The following is a 20,034-nucleotide window of genomic DNA, read 5'->3' as shown; positions in this document are numbered from 1 at the left end:
GTGTTTTAGGGTTTAGGGCAGTGCAATGGTATTTGTGTAGTGTAGGGGATCGTGCCTGGGGTATTGTTTTAGGGATTAGGGCAGTGCAGTGGTGTTTAAGTATTGTAGGGGGTTGTGCTGGGGGTAGATATAGGGTTTAGGGTAGTGCAGTGGTGTTTGTGTAGTGTAAGGGGTCATGCTGGGGGTAGTGTTTTAGGGTTTAGGGTTTGGTGTTTGTGTAGTGTAGGGGGTCATGGTGCAGGTAGTGTTTTAGGGTTTAGGGCAGTGCAGTGGTGTTTGTGTAGTGTAGGGGTCATGCTGGGGGTAGTGTTTAGGGCAGTGCACTGGTGTTTGTGTAGTGTAGGGGGTCATGCTGTGGGTAGATTTAGGATTTATGTCAATGCAGTGGTGTTTGGGTAGTGTAGGTGGTTGTGCTGCAGGTCGTGTTTTAGGGTTTAGGGCAGTGCAGTGGTGTTTGTGTAGTGTAGGGGGTCATGCTGGGGGTAGTGTTTAGGGCAGTGCAGTGGTGTTTGTGTAGAGTAGGGGGTCATGCTGGGGGTAGTGTTTTAGGGTTTAGGGCAGTGCAATGGTATTTGTGTAGTGTAGGGGATCGTGCCTGGGGTATTGTTTTAGGGATTAGGGCAGTGCAGTGGTGTTTAAGTATTGTAGGGGGTTGTGCTGGGGGTAGATATAGGGTTTAGGGTAGTGCAGTGGTGTTTGTGTAGTGTAAGGGGTCATGCTGGGGGTAGTGTTTTAGGGTTTAGGGTAGTGCAGTGGTGTTTGGGTAGTGTAGGGGGTCATGCTTGGGGTACTGTTTTAGGGTTTAGGGCAGTGCAGTGGTATTTGTGTAGTATAGGGGGTCGTGACTGGGGTATTGTTTTAGGGATTAGGGTAGTGCAGTGGTGCTTGGGTAGTGTAGGGGGTCGTGCTGGGGGTACTGTTTTAGGGTTTAAGGCAGTGCAGTGGTGTTTGTGTAGTATAGGGGGTCATGCTGCAAGTAGTGTTTTAGGGTTTAGGGCAGTGCAGTGGTGTTTGTGTAGTGTAGGGGTCATGCTGGGGGTATTGTTTAGGGCAGTGCAGTGGTGTTTGTGTAGTGTAGGGGGTCGTGCTGGGGGTAGTGTTTTAGGGTTTAGGGCAGTGCAGTGGTGTTTGTGTTGTGTAGGGGAAGTGTTTTAGGTTTTAGGGTAGTGACGTGGTGTTTGTGTAGTGTAGGGGGTCGTACTGGGGTAGTGTTTTAGGGTAATGCAGTGGTGTTTGTGTAGTGTAGGGGGTCTTGCTGGTGGTAGTGTTTTAGGGTTTAGGGTAGTGCAGTGGTGTTTGTGTAGTGTAGGGGGTCATGCTGGAGGTAGTGTTTTAGGGTTTAGGGTAGTGCAGTGGTGTTTGTGTAGTGTAGGGGGTCATGCTGGGGTAGAGTTTTAAGGTTTAGGGTAGTGCAGTGGTGTTTGTATTGTGTAGGGGGTCCTGCTGGGGGGTAGTGTTTTAGGGTATAGGGTAGTACAGCGGTGTTTGGGTATTGTATGGTGCAGTGCTTGGGGTAGTGTTTTAGGGTTTAGGGTTGTGCAGTGATGGTTGGGTAGTGTAGGGGGCTGTGCTGGGGAAGTTTTTACGGGTTTAGGGTGGTGCAGTGGCGTTTGTGTAGTGCAGGGGGTCGTGCTGGGGGCAGTGTTTTAGGGTTTAGGGTAGTGTAGTGGTGTTTGTGTAGTGTAGGAAGTCATGCTGGAGGTAGTGTTTTAGGGTTTAGGGTAGTGCAGTGGTGTTTGTGTATTGTAGGGGGTCATGCTGTGGGTAGATTTATGGTTTATGTTAAGGCAGTGGTGTTTGGGTAGTGTAGGTGGTTGTGCTGCAGGTAGTGTTTTATGGTTTAGGGCAGTGCAGTGGTGTTTGTGTAGTGTAGGGAGTCACGCTGGGGGTAGTGTTTAGGGTTTATGGCAGTGCAGTGGTGTTTGGGTAGTGTAGGTGGTCGTGCTAGGGGTAATGTTTTAGGGTTTAGCGTAGTGCAGTGATGTTTGTGTAGTGTAGGAGGTCATGCTGGAGGTAGTGTTTTAGGGTTTAGGGTAGTGCAGTGGTGTTTGTGTAGTGTAGGGGGTCATGCTGGGGTAGAGTTTTAGGGTTTAGGTTAGTGCAGTTGTAATTGGGTAGTGTAGGGGGTACTGCTGGGGGTAGTATTTTACGGTAGTGCCGTGGTGCTTGTGTAGTGTAGGGGGTTGTGCTGGGGTAGTGTTTTAGCGTTTAGGGTAGTGCAGTGCTGTTTGGGTAGTGTAGGGGGTCATGCTGTGGGTAGATATAGGGTTTAGGGTAGTGCAGTGGTGATTGTGTAGTGTAAGGAGTCGCGCTGGGTGTAGAGTTTTAGGATTTAGGGTAGTGCAGTGGTGTTTGGGTAGTGTAGGGGGTCGTGCTGGGGGTACTGTTTTAGGGTTTAGGGCAGTGCAGTGGTGTTTGTGTAGTATAGGGGGTCATGCTGCAGGTAGTGTTTTAGGGTTTAGGGCAGTGCAGTGGTGTTTGTGTAGTGTAGGGGTCATGCTGGGGGTAGTGTTTAGGGCAGTGCAGTGGTGTTTGTGTAGTGTAGGGGGTCGTGCTGGGGGTAGTGTTTTAGGGTTTAGGGCCGTGCAGTGGTGTTTGTGTTGTGTAGGGGTAGTGTTTTAGGTTTTAGGGTAGTGCCGTGGTGTTTGTGTAGTGTAGGGGGTCGTACTGGGGTAGTGTTTTAGGGTAATGCAGTGGTGTTTGTGTAGTGTAGGGGGTCTTGCTGGGGGTAGTGTTTTAGGGTTTAGGGTAGTGCAGTGGTGTTTGTGTAATGTAGGGAGTCATGCTGGAGGTAGTGTTTTAGGGTTTAGGGTAGTGCAGTGGTGTTTGTGTAGTGTAGGGGGTCATGCTGGGGTAGAATTTTAGGGTTTAGGGTTGTGCAGTGGTGTTTGTATTGTGTAGGGGGTCCCGCTGGGGGGTAGTGTTTTAGGGTATAGGGTAATACAGCGGTGTTTGGGTAGTGTAGGGGGTAGTGCTGGGGGTAGTGTTTTAGGGTTTAGGGTTGTGCAGTGATGTTTGGGTAGTGTAGGGGGCTGTGCTGGGGACGTTTTTAAGGGTTTAGGGTAGTGCAGTGGCGTTTGTGTAGTGCACGGGGTCGTGCTGGGGGCAGTGTTTTAGGGTTTAGGGTAGTGTAGTGGTGTTTGTGTTATGTAGGGGTAGTGTTTTAGGTTTTGGGGTAGGTCTGTGGTGTTTGTGTAGTGTAGTGGGTCGTACTGGGGGTAGTGTTTTAGGGTAAGGCAGTGGTGTTTGTGTAGTGTAGGGGGTCTTGCTGGGGGTAGTGTTTTAGGGTTTAGGGTAGTGCAGTGGTGTTTGTGTAGTGTAGGGGGTCATGCCGTGGGTAGATTTATGGTTTATGTTAAGGCAGTGGTGTTTGGGTAGTGTAGGTGGTTGTGCTGCAGGTAGTGTTTTATGGTTTAGGGCAGTGCAGTGGTGTTTGTGTAGTGTAGGGAGTCACGCTGGGGGTAGTGTTTAGGGTTTAGGGCAGTGCAGTGGTGTTTGTGTAGTGTAGGGGGTCATGGTGCAGGTAGTGTTTTAGGGTTTAGGGCAGTGCAGTGGTGTTTGTGTAGTGTAGGGGTCATGCTGGGGGTAGTGTTTAGGGCAGTGCACTGGTGTTTGTGTAGTGTAGGGGGTCATGCTGTGGGTACATTTAGGGTTTATGTTAATGCAGTGGTGTTTGGGTAGTGTAGGTGGTTGTGCTGCAGGTAGTGTTTTAGGGTTTAGGGCAGTGCAGTGGTGTTTGTGTAGTGTAGGGGGTCATGCTGGGGGTAGTGTTTAGGGCAGTGCAGTGGTGTTTGTGTAGAGTAGGGGGTCATGCTGGGGGTAGTGTTTTAGGGTTTAGGGCAGTGCAATGGTATTTGTGTAGTGTAGGGGATCGTGCCTGGGGTATTGTTTTAGGGATTAGGGCACTGCAGTGGTGTTTGAGTATTGTAGGGGGTTGTGCTGGGGGTAGATATAGGGTTTAGGGTAGTGCAGTGGTGTTTGTGTAGTGTAAGGGGTCATGCTGGGGGTAGTGTTTTAGGGTTTAGGGTAGTGCAGTGGTGTTTGGGTAGTGTAGGGGGTCGTGCTTGGGGTACTGTTTTAGGGTTTAGGGCAGTGCAGTGGTATTTGTGTAGTATAGGGGATCGTGACTGGGGTATTGTTTTAGGGATTAGGGCAGTGCAGTGGTGTTTGAGTATTGTAGGGGGTTGTGCTGGGGGTAGATATAGGGTTTAGGGTAGTGCAGTGGTGTTTGTGTAGTGTAAGGGGTCATGCTGGGGGTAGTGTTTTAGGGTTTAGGGTAGTGCAGTGGTGTTTGGGTAGTGTAGGGGGTCGTGCTTGGGGTACTGTTTTAGGGTTTAGGGCAGTGCAGCGGTGTTTGCGTAGTGTAGGGGGTCATACTGCAGTTAGTGTTTTAGGGTTTAGGGCAGTGCATTGGTGTTTGTGTAGTGTAGGGGGTCGTGCTGGGGGTAGTGTTTTAGGGTTTAGGGCAGTGCAGTGGTGTTTGTGTTGTGTAGGGGTAGTGTTTTAGGTTTTAGGGTAGTGCCATGGTGTTTGGGTAGTGTAGGTGGTTGTGCTGCAGGTAGTGTGTTAGGGTTTACAGCAGTAAAGTGGTGTTTGTGTAGTTTAGGGGGTCATGCTGGGGGTAGTTTTTAGGGTTTAGGGCAGTGCAGTGGTGTTTGTGTAGTGTAGGGGGTCATGCTGGGGATAGTGTTTTAGGGTTTAGGGCAGTGCAGTGGTATTTGTGTAGTGTAGGGGATCGTGGCTGGGGTATTGTTTTAGGGATTAGGGCAGTGCAGTGGTGTTTGAGTATTGTAGGGGGTTGTGCTGGGGGTAGATATAGGGTTTAGGGTAGTGCAGTGGTGTTTGTGTAGTGTAAGGGGTCATGCTGGGGGTAGTGTTTTAGGGTTTAGGGTAGTGCAGTGGTGTTTGGGTAGTGTAGGGGGTCGTGCTTGGGGTACTGTTTTAGGGTTTAGGGCAGTGCAGCGGTGTTTGCGTAGTGTAGGGGGTCATACTGCAGTTAGTGTTTTAGGGTTTAGGGCAGTGCATTGGTGTTTGTGTAGTGTAGGGGGTCAAGCTGGGGGTAGTGTTTTAGGGTTTAGGGCAGTGCAGTGGTGTTTGTGTTGTGTAGGGGGAGTGTTTTAGGTTTTAGGGTAGTGCCGTGGTGTTTGTGTAGTGTAGGGGGTCGTACTGGGGGTAGTGTTTTAGGGTAATGCAGTGGTGTTTGTGTAGTGTAGGGGGTCTTGCTGGGGGTAGTGTTTTAGGGTTTAGGGTAGTGCAGTGGTGTTTGTGTAGTGTAGGGGGTCATGCTGGAGGTAGTGTTTTAGGGTTTAGGGTAGTGCAGTGGTGTTTGTGTAGTGTAGGGGGTCATGCTGGGGTAGAGTTTTAGGGTTTAGGGTAGTGCAGTGGTGTTTGTATTGTTTAGGGGGTCCTGCTGGGGGGTAGTGTTTTAGGGTATAGGGTAGTACAGCGGTGTTTGGGTAGTGTAGGGGGTAGTGCTGGGGGTAGTGTTTTAGGGTTTAGGGTTGTGCAGTGATGTTTGGATAGTGTAGGGGGCTGTGCTGGGGATGTTTTTAAGGGTTTATGGTAGTGCCTTGACGTTTGTGTAGTGCAGGGGGTCGTGCTGGGGGCAGTGTTTTAGGGTTTAGGGTAGTGTAGTGGAGTTTGTGTTGTGTAGGGTAGTGTTTTAGGTTTTTGGGTAGGTACGTGGTGTTTGTGTAGTGTAGTGGGTCATACTGGGGTAGTGTTTTAGGGTAAGGCAGTGGTGTTTGTGTAGTGTAGGGGGTTTTGCTGGGGGTAGTGTTTTAGGGTTTAGGGTAATGCAGTGGTGTTTGTGTATTGTAGGGGGCAAGCTGGGGGTAGTGTTTTAGGGTTTAGGGCAGTGCAGTGGTGTTTGGGTAGTGTAGGGGGTCGTGCCAGGGGTAATGTTTTAGGGTTTAGGGTAGTGCAGTGGTGTTTGTGTAGTGTAGGGGGTCATGCTGGGGTAGAGTTTTAGGGTTTAGGTTAGTGCAGTTGTGTTTGGGTAGTGTAGGGGGTACTGCTGGGGGTAGTATTTTACGGTAGTGCCGTGGTGCTTGTGTAGTGTAGGGGGTTGTGCGGGGTAGTGTTTTAGCATTTAGGGTAGTGCAGTGGTGTTTGGGTAGTGTAGGGGGTAATGCTGTGGGTAGATATAGGGTTTAGGGTAGTACAGTGGTGATTGTGTAGTGTAAGGGGTCGCGCTGGGTGTAGAGTTTTAGGATTTAGGGTAGTGCAGTGGTGCTTGGGTAGTGTAGGGGGTCGTGCTGGGGGTACTGTTTTAGGGTTTAAGGCAGTGCAGTGGTGTTTGTGTAGTGTAGGGGGTCATGCTGCAGGTAGTGTTTTAGGGTTTAGGGCAGTGCAGTGGTGTTTGTGTAGTGTAGGGGCCATGCTGGGAGTATTGTTTAGGGCAGTGCAGTGGTGTTTGTGTAGTGTAGGGGGTCATGCTGGGGGTAGTGTTTTAGGGTTTAGGGCAGTGCAGTGGTGTTTGTGTTGTGTAGGGGTAGTGTTTTAGGTTTTAGGGTAGTGACGTGGTGTTTGTGTAGTGTAGGGGGTCGTACTGGGGTAGTGTTTTAGGGTAATCCAGTGGTGTTTGTGTAATGTAGGGGGTCTTGCTGGTGGTAGTGTTTTAGGGTTTAGGGTAGTGCAGTGGTGTTTGTGTAGTGTAAGGGGTCATGCTGGAGGTAGTGTTTTAGGGTTTAGGGTATTACAGTGGTGTTTGTGTAGTGTAGGGTGTCATGCTGGGGTAGAGTTTTAAGGTTTAGGGTAGTGCAGTGGTGTTTGTATTGTGTAGGGGGTCCTGCTGGGGTGTAGTGTTTTAGGGTATAGGGTAGTACAGTGGTGTTTGGGTAGTGTATGGTGTAGTGCTTGGGGTAGTGTTTTAGGGTTTAGGGTTGGTAAGTGATGTTTGGGTAGTGTAGGGGGCTGTGCTGGGGAAGTTTTTAAGGGTTTAGGGTAGTGCAGTGGCGTTTGTGTAGTGCAGTGGGTCGTGCTGGGGGCACTGTTTTAGGGTTTAGGGTAGTGTAGTGGTGTTTGTGTAAAGTAGGAAGTCATGCTGGAGGTAGTGTTTTAGGGTTTAGGGTAGTGCAGTGGTGTTTGTGTATTGTAGGGGGTCATGCTGTGGGTAGATTTATGGTTTATGTTAAGGCAGTGGTGTTTGGGTAGTGTAGGTGGTTGTGCTGCAGGTAGTGTTTTATGGTTTAGGGCAGTGCAGTGGTGTTTGTGTAGTGTAGGGAGTCACGCTGGGGGTAGTGTTTAGGGTTTAGGGCAGTAGGGGGTCATGCTGGGGTAGAGTTTTAGGGTTTAGGGTAGTGCAGTGGTGTTTGTATTGTGTAGGGGGTCCCGCTGGGGGGTAGTGTTTTAGGGTATAGGGTAGTACAGCGGTGTTTGGGTAGTGTAGGGGGTAGTGCTGGGGGTAGTGTTTTAGGGTTTAGGGTTGTGCAGTGATGTTTGGGTAGTGTAGGGGGCTGTGCTGGGGAAGTTTTTAAGGGTTTAGGGTAGTGCAGTGGCGTTTGTGTAGTGCAGGGGGTCGTGCTGGGGGCAGTGGTTTAGGGTTTAGGGTAGTGTAGTGGTGTTTGTGTTATGTAGGGGTAGTGTTTTAGGTTTTGGGGTAGGTCTGTGGTGTTTGTGTAGTGTAGTGGGTCGTACTGGGGGTAGTGTTTTAGGGTAAGGCAGTGGTGTTTGTGTAGTGTAGGGGGTCTTGCTGGGGGTAGTGTTTTAGGGTTTAGGGTAGTGCAGTGGTGTTTGTGTATTGTAGGGGGCAAGCTGGGGGTAGTGTTTTAGGGTTTAGGGTAGTGCACTGGTGTTTGTGTAGTGTAGGGGGTCATGCTGTGGGTAGATTTATGGTTTATGTTAAGGCAGTGGTGTTTGGGTAGTGTAGGTGGTTGTGCTGCAGGTAGTGTTTTATGGTTTAGGGCAGTGCAGTGGTGTCTGTGTAGTGTAGGGAGTCACGCTGGGGGTAGTGTTTAGGGTTTAGGGCAGTGCAGTGGTGTTTGTGTAGTGTAGGGGGTCATGGTGCAGGTAGTGTTTTAGGGTTTAGGGCAGTGCAGTGGTGTTTGTGTAGTGTAGGGGTCATGCTGGGGGTAGTGTTTAGGGCAGTGCACTGGTGTTTGTGTAGTGTAGGGGGTCATGCTGTGGGTAGATTTAGGGTTTATGTTAATGCAGTGGTGTTTGGGTAGTGTAGGTGGTTGTGCTGCAGGTAGTGTTTTAGGGTTTAGGGCAGTGCAGTGGTGTTTGTGTAGTGTAGGGGGTCATGCTGGGGGTAGTGTTTAGGATTTAGGGCAGTGCAGTGGTGTTTGTGTAGAGTAGGGGTCATGCTGGGGGTAGTGTTTTAGGGTTTAGGGCAGTGCAATGGTATTTGTGTAGTGTAGGGGGTCGCGCCGGGGGTATTCTTTTAGGGATTAGGACAGTGGTGTTTGAGTATTGTAGGGGGTTGTGCTGGGGGTAGTGTTTTAGCGTTTAGGGTAGTGCAGTGGTGTCTGGGTTGTGCAGGGGGTCTTGCTGTGGGTAGATATAAGGTTTAGGGTATTGCAGTGGGGTTTGTGTAGTGTAAGGGGTCGCACTGGGGGTAGTGTTTTAGGGTTTGGGGTAGTGCAGTGGTGTTTGTGTATTGGAGGGGGCAAGCTGGGGGTAGTGTTTTAGGGTTTAGGGTAGTGCACTGGTGTTTGTGTAGTGTAGGGGGTCATGCTGTGGGCAGAGTTATGGTTTATGTTAAGGCACTGGTGTTTGGGTAGTGTAGGTGGTTGTGCTGCAGGTAGTGTTTTATGGTTTAGGGCAGTGCAGTGGTGTTTGTGTAGTGTAGGGGGTCACGCTGGGGGTAGTGTTTAGGGTTTAGGGCAGTGCAGTGGTGTTTGTGTAGTATAGGGGGTCATGCTGGGGGAGTGTTTTAGGGTTTAGGGTATTGCAGTGGTGTTTGGGTAGTGTAGGGGGTCGTGCTAGGGGTAATGTTTTAGGGTTTAGGGTAGTGCAGTGGTGTTTGTGTAGTGTAGGGGGTCATGCTGGGATAGAGTTTTAGGGTTTAGGTTAGTGCAGTTGTGTTTGGGTAGTGTAGGGGGTACTGCTGGGGGTAGTATTTTACGGTAGTGCCGTGGTGCTTGTGTAGTGTAGGGGGTTGTGCTGGGGTAGTGTTTTAGCGTTTAGGATAGTGCAGTGGTGTTTGGGTAGTGTAGGGGGTCATGCTGTGGGTAGATATAGGGTTTAGGGTAGTGCAGTAGTGATATTGTAGTGTAAGGGGTCGCGCTGGGTGTAGAGTTTTAGGGTTTAGGGTAGTGCAGTGGTGTTTGGGTAGTGTAGGGGGTCGTGCTGGGGGTACTGTTTTAGGGTTTAGGGCAGTTCAGTGGTGTTTGTGTAGTGTAGGGTGTCATGCTGCAGGTCGTGTTTTAGGGTTAAGGGCAGTGCAGTGGTGTTTGTGTAGTGTAGGGGGTCATGCTGGGGGTAGTGTTTAGGGTTTAGGGCAGTGCAGTGGTGTTTGGCTAGTGCAGGGGGTCGTGCTGGGGGTAGTGTTTAAGGGTTTAGGGCAGTGCAGTGGTGTTTGTGTAGTGTAGGGGGTCGTACTGGGGGTAGTGTTTTAGGGTAATACAGTGGTGTTTGTGTAGGGTAGGGGGTCTTGCTGGGGGTAGTGTTTTAGGGTTTAGGGTAGTGCAGTGGTGTTTGTGTAGTGTAGGGGGTCATGCTGGAGGTAGTGTTTTATTGTTTAGGGTAGTACAGTGGTGTTTGTGTATTGTAGGGGGCAAGCTGGGGGTAGTGTTTTAGGGTTTAGGGTAGTGCACTGGTGTTTGTGTAGTGTAGGGGGTCATTCTGTGGGTAGATTTAGGGTTTATGTTAATGCAGTGGTGTTTGGGTAGTGTAGGTGGTTGTGCTGCAGGTAGTGTTTTAGGGTTTAGGGCAGTGCAGTGGTGTTTGTGTAGTGTAGGGGGTCATGCTGGGGGTAGTGTTTAGGGTTTAGGGCAGTGCAGTGGTGTTTGTGTAGTGTAGGGGGTCATGCTGGGGGTAGTGTTTAGGGTTTAGGGCAGTGCAGTGGTGTTTGTGTAGAGTAGGGGGTCATGCTGGGGGTAGTGTTTTAGGGTTTAGTGCAGTGCAATGGTATTTGTGTAGCGTAGGGGTTTGCGCCGGGGGTATTGTTTTAGGGATTAGAACAGTGGTGTTTGAGTATTGTAGGGGGTTGTGCTGGGGGTAGTGTTTTAGCGTTTAGGGTAGTGCAGTGGTGTTTGGGTAGTGCAGGGGGTCTTGCTGTGGGTAGATATAGGGTTTAGGGTATTGCAGTGGGGTTTGCGTAGTGTAAGGGGTCACACTGGGGGTAGTGTTTAGGGATTAGGGTAGTGCCGTGGTGTTTGTGTAGTGTAGGGGTTCATGCTGGGGTAGAGTTTTAGGGTTTATGTTAGTGCAGTTGTGTTTGGGTAGTGTAGGGGGTCATGCTGTGGGTAGATATAGGGTTTAGGGTAGTGCAGTGGTGATTGTGTAGTGTAAGGGGTCGCGCTGGGTGTAGAGTTTTAGGATTTAGGGTAGTACAGTGGTGTTTGGGTAGAGTAGGGGGTCGTGCTGGGGGTACTGTTTTAGGGTTTAGGGCAGTGCAGTGGTGTTTGTGTAGTGTAGGGGGTCATGCTGCAGGTAGTGTTTTAGGGTTTAGGGCAGTGCAGTGGTGTTTGTGTAGTGTAGGGGTAATGCTAGGGGTAGTGTTTAGGGCAGTGCAGTGGTGTTTGTGTGGTGTAGAGGGTCGTGCTGGGGGTAGTGTTTTAGGGTTTAGGGCAGTGCAGTGGTGTTTGTGTTGTGTAGGGGTAGTGTTTTAGGATTTAGGGTAGTGCCGTGGTGTTTGTGTAGTGTAGGGGGTCGTACTGGGGTAGTGTTTAGGGTAATGCAGTGGTGTTTGTGTAGTGTAGGGGGTCTTGCTGGGTGTAGTGTTTTAGGGTTTAGGGTAGTGCAGTGGTGTTTGTGTAGTGTAGGGGGTCATGCTGGAGGTAGTGTTTTAGGGTTTAGGGTAGCGCAGTGGTGTTTGTGTAGTGTAGGGGGTCATGCTGGGGTAGAGTTTTAGGGTTTAGGGTAGTGCACTGGTGTTTGTTTTGTGTAGGGGTTCCTGCTGGGGGGTAGTGTTTTAGGGTATAGGGTAGTACAGCGGTGTTTGGGTAGTGTAGGGGGTAGTGCTGGGGGTAGTGTTTTAGGGTTTAGGGTTGTGCAGTGATGTTTGGGTAGTGTAGGGGGCTGTGCTGGGGAAGTTTTTAAGGGTTTAGGGTAGTGCAGTGGTGTTTGTGTAGTGCAGGGGGTTGTGCTGGGGGCAGTGTTTTAGGGTTTAGGGTAGTGTAGTGGTGTTTGTGTTGTGTAGGGGTAGTGTTTAAGGTTTTGGGGTAGGTCTGTGGTGTTTGTGTAGTGTAGTGGGTCGTACTGGGGGTAGTGTTTTAGGGTAAGGCAGTGGTGTTTGTGTAGTGTAGGGGGTCTTGCTGGTGGTAGTGTTTTAGGGTTTAGGGTAGTGCAGTGGTGTTTGTGTATTGTAGGGGGCAAGCTGAGGGTAGTGTTTTAGGGTTTAGGGTAGTGCACTGGTGTTTTTGTAGTGTAGGGGGTCATGCTGTGGGTAGATTTATGGTTAATGTTAAGGCAGTGGTGTTTGGGTAGTGTAGGTGGTTGTGCTGCAGGTAGTGTTTTATGGTTTAGGGCAGTGCAGTGGTGTTTGTGTAGTGTAGGGAGTCACGCTGGGGGTAGTGTTTAGGGTTTAGGGCAGTGCAGTGGTGTTTGGGTAGTGTAGTGGGTCGTACTGGGGGTAGTGTTTTAGGGTAAGGCAGTGGTGTTTGTGTAGTGTAGGGGGTCATGCTGGGGGAGTGTTTTAGGGTTTAGGGTAGTGCAGTGGTGTTTGGGTAGTGTAGGGGGTCGTGCTAGGGGTTTTGTTTTAGGGTTTAGGGTAGTGCAGTGGTGTTTGTGTAGTGTAGGAGGTCATGATGGAGGTAGTGTTTAGGGTTTAGGGTAGTGCAGTGGTGTTTGTGTAGTGTAGGGGGTCATGCTGGGGTAGAGTTTTAGGGTTTAGGTCAGTGCAGTTGTGTATGGGTAGTGTAGGGGGTACTGCTGGGGGTAGTATTTTACAGTAGTGCCCTGGTGCTTGTGTAGTGTAGGGGGTTGTGCTGGGGTAGTGTTTTTGCCTTTAGGGTAGTGCAGTGGTGTTTGGGTAGTGTAGGGGGTCATGCTGTGGGTAGATATAGGTTTTAGGGTAGTGCAGTGGTGATTGTGTAGTGTAAGGGGTTGCGCTGGGTGTAGAGTTTTAGGGTTTAGGGTAGTGCAGTGGTGTTTGTGTAGTGCAGGGGGTCGTGCTGGGGGCAGTGTTTTAGGGTTTAGGGTAGTGTAGTGGTGTTTGTGTTGTGTAGGGGTAGTGTTTTAGGTTTTGGGGAAGGTCTGTGGTGTTTGTGTATTGTAGTGGGTCGTACTGGGGGGAGTGTTTAGGGTTTAGGGCAGTGCAGTGGTGTTTGTGTAGATTAGGGGGTCATGCTGGGGGTAGTGTTTTAGGGTTTAGTGCAGTGCAATTGTATTTGTGTAGCGTAGGGGGTTGCGCCGGGGGTATTGTTTTAGGGATTAGAACAGTGGTGTTTGAGTGTTGTAGGGGGTTGTGCTGGGGGTAGTGTTTTAGCGTTTAGGGTAGTGCAGTGGTGTTTGGGTAGTGCAGGGGGTCTTGCTGTGGGTAGATATAGGGTTTAGGGTATTGCAATGGGGTTTGTGTAGTGTAAGGGGTCGCACTGGGGGTAGTGTTTAGGGATTAGGGTAGTGCAGTGGTGTTTGTGTAGTGTAGGGGTTCATGCTGGGGTAGAGTTTTAGGGTTTAGGTTAGTGCAGTTGTGTTTGGGTAGTGTAGGGGGTACTGCTGGGGGTAGTATTTTACGGTAGTGCCGTGGTGCTTGTGTAGTGTAGGGGGTTGTGCTGGGGTAGTGTTTTAGCGTTTAGGGTAGTGCAGTGGTGTTTGGGTAGTGTAGGGGGTCATGCTGTGGGTAGATATAGGGTTTAGGGTAGTGCAGTGGTGATTGTGTAGTGTAAGGGGTCGCGCTGGGTGTAGAGTTTTAGAATTTAGGGTAGTGCAGTGGTGTTTGGGTAGAGTAGGGGGTCGTGCTGGGGGTACTGTTTTAGGGTTTAGGGCAGTGCAGTGGTGTTTGTGTAGTGTAGGGGGTCATGCTGCAGGTAGTGTTTTAGGGTTTAGGGCAGTGCAGTGGTGTTTGTGTTGTGTAGGGGTAGTGTTTTAGGTTTTAGGGTAGTGCTGTGGTGTTTGTGTAGTGTAGGGGGTCGTACTGGGGTAGTGTTTTAGGGTAATGCAGTGGTGTTTGTGTAGTGTAGGGGGTCTTGCTGGGGGTAGTGTTTTAGGGTTTAGGGTAGACCAGTGGTGTTTGTGTAGTGTAAGGGGTCATGCTGAAGGTAGTGTTTTAGGGTTTAGGGTAGTGCAGTGGTGTTTGTGTAGTGTAGGGGGTCATGCTGGGGTAGAGTTTTAGGGTTTAGGTCAGTGCAGTTGTGTATGGGTAGTGTAGGGGGTACTGCTGGGGGTAGTATTTTACGGTAGTGCCCTGGTGCTTGTGTAGTGTAGGGGGTTGTGCTGGGGTAGTGCTTTAGGGTTTAGGGCAGTGCAGTGGTGTTTGTGTTGTGTAGGGGTTCTGTTTTAGGTTTTAGGGTAGTGCCGTGGTGTTTGTGTAGTGTAGGGGGTCTTGATCGGGGTAGTGTTTTAGGGTTTAGGGTAGTGCAGTGGTGTTTGTGTAATGTAGGGGGTCATGCTGGAGGTAGTGTTTTAGGGTTTAGGGTAGTGCAGGGGTGTTTGTGTAGTGTAGGGGGTCATGCTGGGGTAGAATTTTAGGGTTTAGGGTAGTGTAGTGGTGTTTGTGTAGTGTAGGGGTCGTACGGGGTAGTGTTTTAGGGTAATGCAGTGGTGTTTGTGTAGTGCAGGGGGTCTTGCTCGGGGTAGTGTTTTAGGGTTCAGGGTAGTGCAGTGGTGTTTGTGTAGTGTAGGGGGTCTTGCTGGGGGTAGTGTTTTAGGGTTTAGGGTAGTGCAGTGGTGTTTGTGTAGTGTAAGGGGTCATGCTGAAGGTAGTGTTTTAGGGTTTAGGGTAGTGCAGTGGTGTTTGTGTAGTGTAGGGGGTCATGCTGGGGTAGAGTTTTAGGGTTTAGGTCAGTGCAGTTGTGTATGGGTAGTGTAGGGGGTACTGCTGGGGGTAGTATTTTACGGTAGTGCCCTGGTGCTTGTGTAGTGTAGGGGGTTGTGCTGGGGTAGTGTTTTAGCCTTTAGGGTAGTGCAGTGGTGTTTGGGTAGTGTAGGGGGTCATGCTGTGGGTAGATATAGGGTTTAGGGTAGTGCAGTGGTGATTGTGTAGTGTAAGGGGTTGCGCTGGGTGTAGAGTTTTAGGGTTTAGGTCAGTGCAGTTGTGTATGGGTAGTGTAGGAGGTACTGCTGGGGGTAGTATTTTACGGTAGTGCCGTGGTGCTTGTGTAGTGTAGGGGGTTGTGCTGGGGTAGTGTTTTAGCCTTTAGGGTAGTGCAGTGGTGTTTGGGTAGTGTAGGGGGTGATGCTGTGGGTAGATATAGGGTTTAGGGTAGTGCAGTGGTGTTTGTGTAGTGTAAGGGGTCGCGCTGGGTTTAGAGTTTTAGGGTTTAGGGTAGTGCATTGGTTTTTGGGTAGTGTAGGGGGTCGTGCTGGGGGTACTGTTTTAGGGTTTAGGGCAGTGCAGTGGTGTTTGTGTAGTGTAGGGGGTCATGCTGCATGTAGTGTTTTAGGGTTTAGGGCAGTGCAGTGGTGTTTGTGTAGTGTAGGGGTCATGCTGGGGGTAGTGTTTAGCGCAGTGCAGTGGTGTTTGTGTAGTGTAGGGGGTCGTGCTGGGGGTAGTGTTTTAGGGTAGTGCAGTGATGTTTGGGTAGTGTAGGGGGTCGCGCTGGGGATAGTGTTTAAGGGTTTAGGGTAGTGCAGTGGTGTTTGTGTAGTGTAGGGGGTCGTGCTGGGGGTAGTGTTTTAGGGTTTAGGGTAGCACAGTGGTGTTTGTGTTGTGTAGGAGTAGTGTTTTAGGTTTTAGGGTAGTGACGTGGTGTTTGTGTAGTGTAGGGGTCGAACTGGGCTAGTGTTTTAGGGTAATGCAGTGGTGTTTGTGTAGTGTAGGGGGTCTTGCTGCGGGTAGTGTTTTAGGGTTTAGGGTAGTGCAGTGGTGTTTGTGTAGTGTAGGGGGTCATGCAGGAGGTAGTGTTTTATTGTTTAGGGTAGTACAGTGGTGTTTGTGTATTGTAGGGGCAAGCTGGGGGTAGTGTTTTAGGGTTTAGGGTAGTGCACTGGTGTTTGTGTAGTGTAGGGGGTCATGCTGTGGGTAGATTTAGGGAGTATGTTAATGCAGTGGTGTTTGGGTAGTGTAGGTGGTTGTGCTGCAGGTAGTGTTTTAGGGTTTAGGGCAGTGCAGTGGTGTTTGTGTACAGTAGGGGTTCATGCTGGGGGTAGTGTTTTAGGGTTTAGTGCAGTGCAATGGTATTTGTGTAGCGTAGGGGGTTGCGCCGGGGGTATTGTTTTAGGGATTAGGACAGTGGTGTTTGAGTATTGTAGGGGGTTGTGCTGGGGGTAGTGTTTTAGTGTTTAGGGTAGTGCAGTGGTGTTTGGGTAGTGCAGGGGGTCGTGCTGTGGGTAGATATAGGATTTAGGGTATTGCAGTGGGGTTTGTGTAGTGTAAGGGGTCGCACTGGGGGTAGTGTTTTAGGGTTTAGGGTAGTGCAGTGGTGTTTGGGTAGTGTAGGGGGTCATGCTGGGGGTAGTGTTTTAGGGTTTAGGGTAGTGCATTGGTGTTTGTGTAGTTTAGGGGTTCACGCTGGGGTAGTGTTTTATGGTTTAGGGTAGTGCAGTGGTGTTTGTGTAGTGTAGGGAGTCATACTGTGGGTAGATTTAGGGTTTAGGATAGAGCAGTGGTGTTTGGGTTGTGTAGGGGGTCGTACTGGGGGTAAGGTTTTAGGGCTTAGGGCAGTGCAGTGGTATTTGGGTAGTGTAGGGGGATCGTGCTGATGGAAGTGTTATAGGGTTTAGGGCAGTGCAGTGGTGTTTGGGTAGTGTAGGGGAGGGGGTCGTGCTGGGGGTAGTGTTTTAGGGCAGTGCAGAGGGGTTTGAGCAGTGTAGGGGTTCCTGCTGGGGGTAGTGTTTTAGGGTTTAGGGTAGTTCAGAGGTTTTTTGGTAGTGTAGAGGGTCGTGGTGGGGCTAGTGTTTTAGGGCTTAGGGTAGTTCAGTGGTGTTTGGGTAGTGTTGGGGTAGTGTTTTAGGATTTAGGGAGGTGCACTGGTATTTGTGTAGTGCAGTGGGTCATGCTGGGAGTAGATGTAGAGTTTAGTGTAGTGCAGTGGTGTTTGTGTAGTGTAGGGAGTCATGTTTTAGGATTTAGGGTAGTACAGTGGTGTTTGAGTAGTGCAGGGGGTTGTGCTGGGGGAAGTGTTTTAGAGTGTAGGGTAGTGCAGTGGTGTTTGGGTAGTATAGGGGTCATGATAAGGGTAGTGTTATAGGGATTAGGGTAGTGCAGTAGTGTAGTGCAGTGGTGTTTGTGTAGTGTAGGGGGTCATGCTGGGGGTAGAGTTTTAGGGTTTACGGTAGTGCAGTTGTGTTTGGGTAGTGGAAGGGGTACTGCTGGGGGTAGTTATTTAGGGTTTAGGGTAGTGATGTGGTGTTGAGTAGTGTAGGGGGTACAGATGGGGGAAGTGTTTTAGGATTTAGGGAAGTGCTGTGGTATTTGTGTAGTATTGGGCTAGTTGTGGGGGTAGTGTTTTAGGGTTTAGGGTAGTGATGTGGTGTTTGGGTAGTGTAGGGGTAGTGATAGGGGTAGTGTTTTAGGGTTTAGGGTAGAGCAGTGGTGTTTCGGTAATGTAGGGGGTGGTACTGGGGTAGTGTTTTAGGGTTTAGGGTAGTGTAGTGGTGTTTGTGTTGTGTAGGGGTAGTGTTTTAGGTTTTAGGGTAGTGCTGTGGTGTTTGTGTAGTGTAGGGGGTCGTACTGGGGGTAGTGTTTTAGGATAATACAGTGGTGTTTGTGTAGTGTAGGGGGTCATGTTTTAGGATTTAGGGTAGTACAGTGGTGTTTGTGTAGTGTAAAGGGTCGCACTGGGGGTAGTGTTTTAGGGTTTAGGGCAGTGCAGTGGTGTTTGTGTAGTGTAGGGGTCATGCTGGGGGTAGTGTTTAGGGCAGTGCAGTGGTGTTTGTGTGGTGTAGGGGGTCATGCTGGGGGTAGTGTTTTAGGGTTTAGGGCAGTGCAGTGGTGTTTGTGTTGTGTAGGGGTAGTGTTTTAGGTTTTAGGGTAGTGCCGTGGTGTTTGTGTAGTGTAGGGGGTCGTACTGGGGTAGTGTTTTAGGGTAATGCAGTGGTGTTTGTGTAGTGTAGGGGGTCTTGCTAGGGGTAGTGTTTTAGGGTTTAGGGTAGTGCAGTGGTGTTTGTGTAGTGTAAGGGGTCATGCTGGAGGTAGTGTTTTAGGGTTTAGGGTAGTGCAGTGGTGTTTGTGTAGTGTAGGGGGTCATGCTGGGGTAGAGTTTTAGGGTTTAGGGTAGTGCAGTGGTGTTTGTTTTGTGTAGGTGGTCCTGCTGGGGAGGTAGTGTTTTAGGGTATTGGGTAGTACAGCGGTGTTTGGGTAGTGTAGGGGGCTGTGCTGGGGAAGTTTTTAAGGGTTTAGGGTAGTGCAGTGGCGTTTGTGTAGTGCAGGGGGTCGTGCTGGGGGCAGTGTTTTAGGGTTTAGGGTAGTGTAGTGGTGTTTGTGTTGTGTAGGGGTAGTGTTTTAGGTTTTGGGGTAGGTCTGTGGTGTTTGTGTAGTGTAGTGGGTCGTACGGGGGTAGTGTTTTAGGGTAAGGCAGTGGTGTTTGTGTAGTGTAGGGGGTCTTGCTGGGGGTAGTGTTTTAGGGTTTAGGGTAGTGCAGTGGTGTTTGTGTATTGTAGGGGGCAAGCTGGGGGTATTGTTTTAGGGTTTAGGGTAGTGCACTGGTGTTTGTGTAGTGTAGGGGGTCATGCTGTGGGTAGATTTATGGTTTATGTTAAGGCAGTGGTGTTTGGGTAGTGTAGGTGGTTGTGCTGCAGGTAGTGTTTTATGGTTTAGGGCAGTGCAGTGGTGTTTGTGTAGTGTAGGGAGTCACGCTGTGGGTAGTGTTTAGGGTTTAGGGCAGTGCAGTGGTGTTTGTTTAGTGTAGGGGGGTCATGCTGGGGGGAGTGTTTTAGGGTTTAGGGTAGTGCAGTGGTGTTTGGGTAGTGTAGGGGGTCGTGCTAGGGGTAATGTTTTAGCGTTTAGGGTAGTGCAGTGGTGTTTGTGTAGTGTAGGAGGTCATGATGGAGGTAGTGTTTTAGGGTTTAGGGTAGTGCAGTGGTGTTTGTGTAGTGTAGGGGGTCATGCTGGGGTAGAGTTTTAGGGTTTAGGTCAGTGCAGTTGTGTATGGGTAGTGTAGGGGGTACTGCTGGGGGTAGTATTTTACGGTAGTGCCCTGGTGCTTGTGTAGTGTAGGGGGTTGTGCTGCAGGTAGTATTTTAGGGTTTAGGGCAGTGCAGTGGTGTTTGTGTAGTGTAGGGTTCATGCTGGGGGTAGTGTTTAGGGTTTAGGGCAGTGCAGTGGTGTTTGTGTAGAGTAGGGGTTCATGCTGGGGGTAGTGTTTTAGGGTTTAGTGCAGTGCAATGGTATTTGTGTAGTGTAGGGGGTTGCGCCTGGGGTATTGTTTTAGGGTTTAGGGTAGTGCAGTGGTGTTTGGGTAGTGCAGGGGGTCTTGCTGTGGGTAGATATAGGGTTTAGGGTATTGCAGTGGGGTTTGTGTAGTATAAGGGGTCGCACTGGGGGTAGTGTTTTAGGGTTTAGGGTAGTGCAGTGGTGTATGGGTAGTGTAGGGGGTCATGCTGGGGGTAGTGTTTTAGGGTTTAGGGTAGTGCATTGGTGTTTGTGTAGTTTAGGGGTTCACGCTGGGGTAGTGTTTTATGGTTTAGGGTAGTGCAGTGGTGTTTGTGTAGTGTAGGGGGACGTGCTTGGGTAGTGTTTTAGGGTTTAGGGTAGTGCAGTGGTGTTTGTGTAGTGTAGGGAGTCATACTGTGGGTAGATTTAGGGTTTAGGATAGAGCAGTGGTGTTTGGGTTGTGTAGGGGGTCGTATTGGGGGTAAGGTTTTAGGGTTTAGGGCAGTGCAGTGGTATTTGGGTAGTGTAGGGGGATCGTGCTGGTGGAAGTGTTATAGGGTTTAGGGCAGTGCAGTGGTGTTTGGGTAGTGTAGGGGGTCGTGCTGGGGGTAGTGTTTTAGGGCAGTGCAGAGGGGTTTGAGCAGTGTAGGGGTTCTTGCTGGGGGTAGTGTTTTAGGGTTTAGGGTAGTTCAGAGGTGTTTTGGTAGTGTAGAGGGTCGTGCTGGGGGTAGTGTTTTAGGGCTTAGGGTAGTTCAGTGGTGTTTGGGTAGTGTTGGGGTAGTGTTTTAGGATTTACGGAGGTGCAGTGGTATTTGTGTAGTGTAGTGGGTCATGCTGGGAGTAGATGTAGAGTTTAGTGTAGTGCAGTGGTGTTTGTGTAGTGTAGGGAGTCATGTTTTAGGGTTTAGGGCAGTGCAGTGGTGTTTGTGTAGAGTAGGGGTTCATGCTGGGGGTAGTGTTTTAGGGTTTAGTGCAGTGCAATGGTATTTGTGTAGTGTAGGGGATCGCGCCGGGGGTATTGTTTTAGAGATTAGGACAGTGGTGTTTGAGTATTGTAGGGGGTTGTGCTGGGGGTAGTGTTTTAGCGTTTAGGGTAGTGCAGTGGTGTTTGGGTAGTGCAGGGGGTCTTGCTGTGGGTAGATATAGGGCTTAGGGTATTGCAGTGGGGTTTGTGTAGTGTAAGGGGTCGCACTGGGGGTAGTGTTTTAGGGTTTAGGGTAGTGCACTGGTGTTTGTGTATTGTAGGGGGCAAGCTGGGGGTAGTGTTTTAGGGTTTAGGGTAGTGCACTGGTGTTTGTGTAGTGTAGGGGGTCATGCTGTGGGTAGATTTATGGTTTATGTTAAGGCAGTGGTGTTTGGGTAGTGTAGGTGGTTGTGCTGCAGGTAGTGTTTTATGGTTTAGGGCAGTGCAGTGGTGTTTGTGTAGTGTAGGGGGTCACGCTGGGGGTAGTGTTTAG

The sequence above is a fragment of the Triturus cristatus genome, chromosome 1_1, assembly GCF_964204655.1.
Source record: "Triturus cristatus chromosome 1_1, aTriCri1.1, whole genome shotgun sequence".
Classification (NCBI taxonomy): Eukaryota; Metazoa; Chordata; class Amphibia; order Caudata; family Salamandridae; genus Triturus; species Triturus cristatus.
This window is presented reverse-complemented; position numbering follows the sequence as displayed.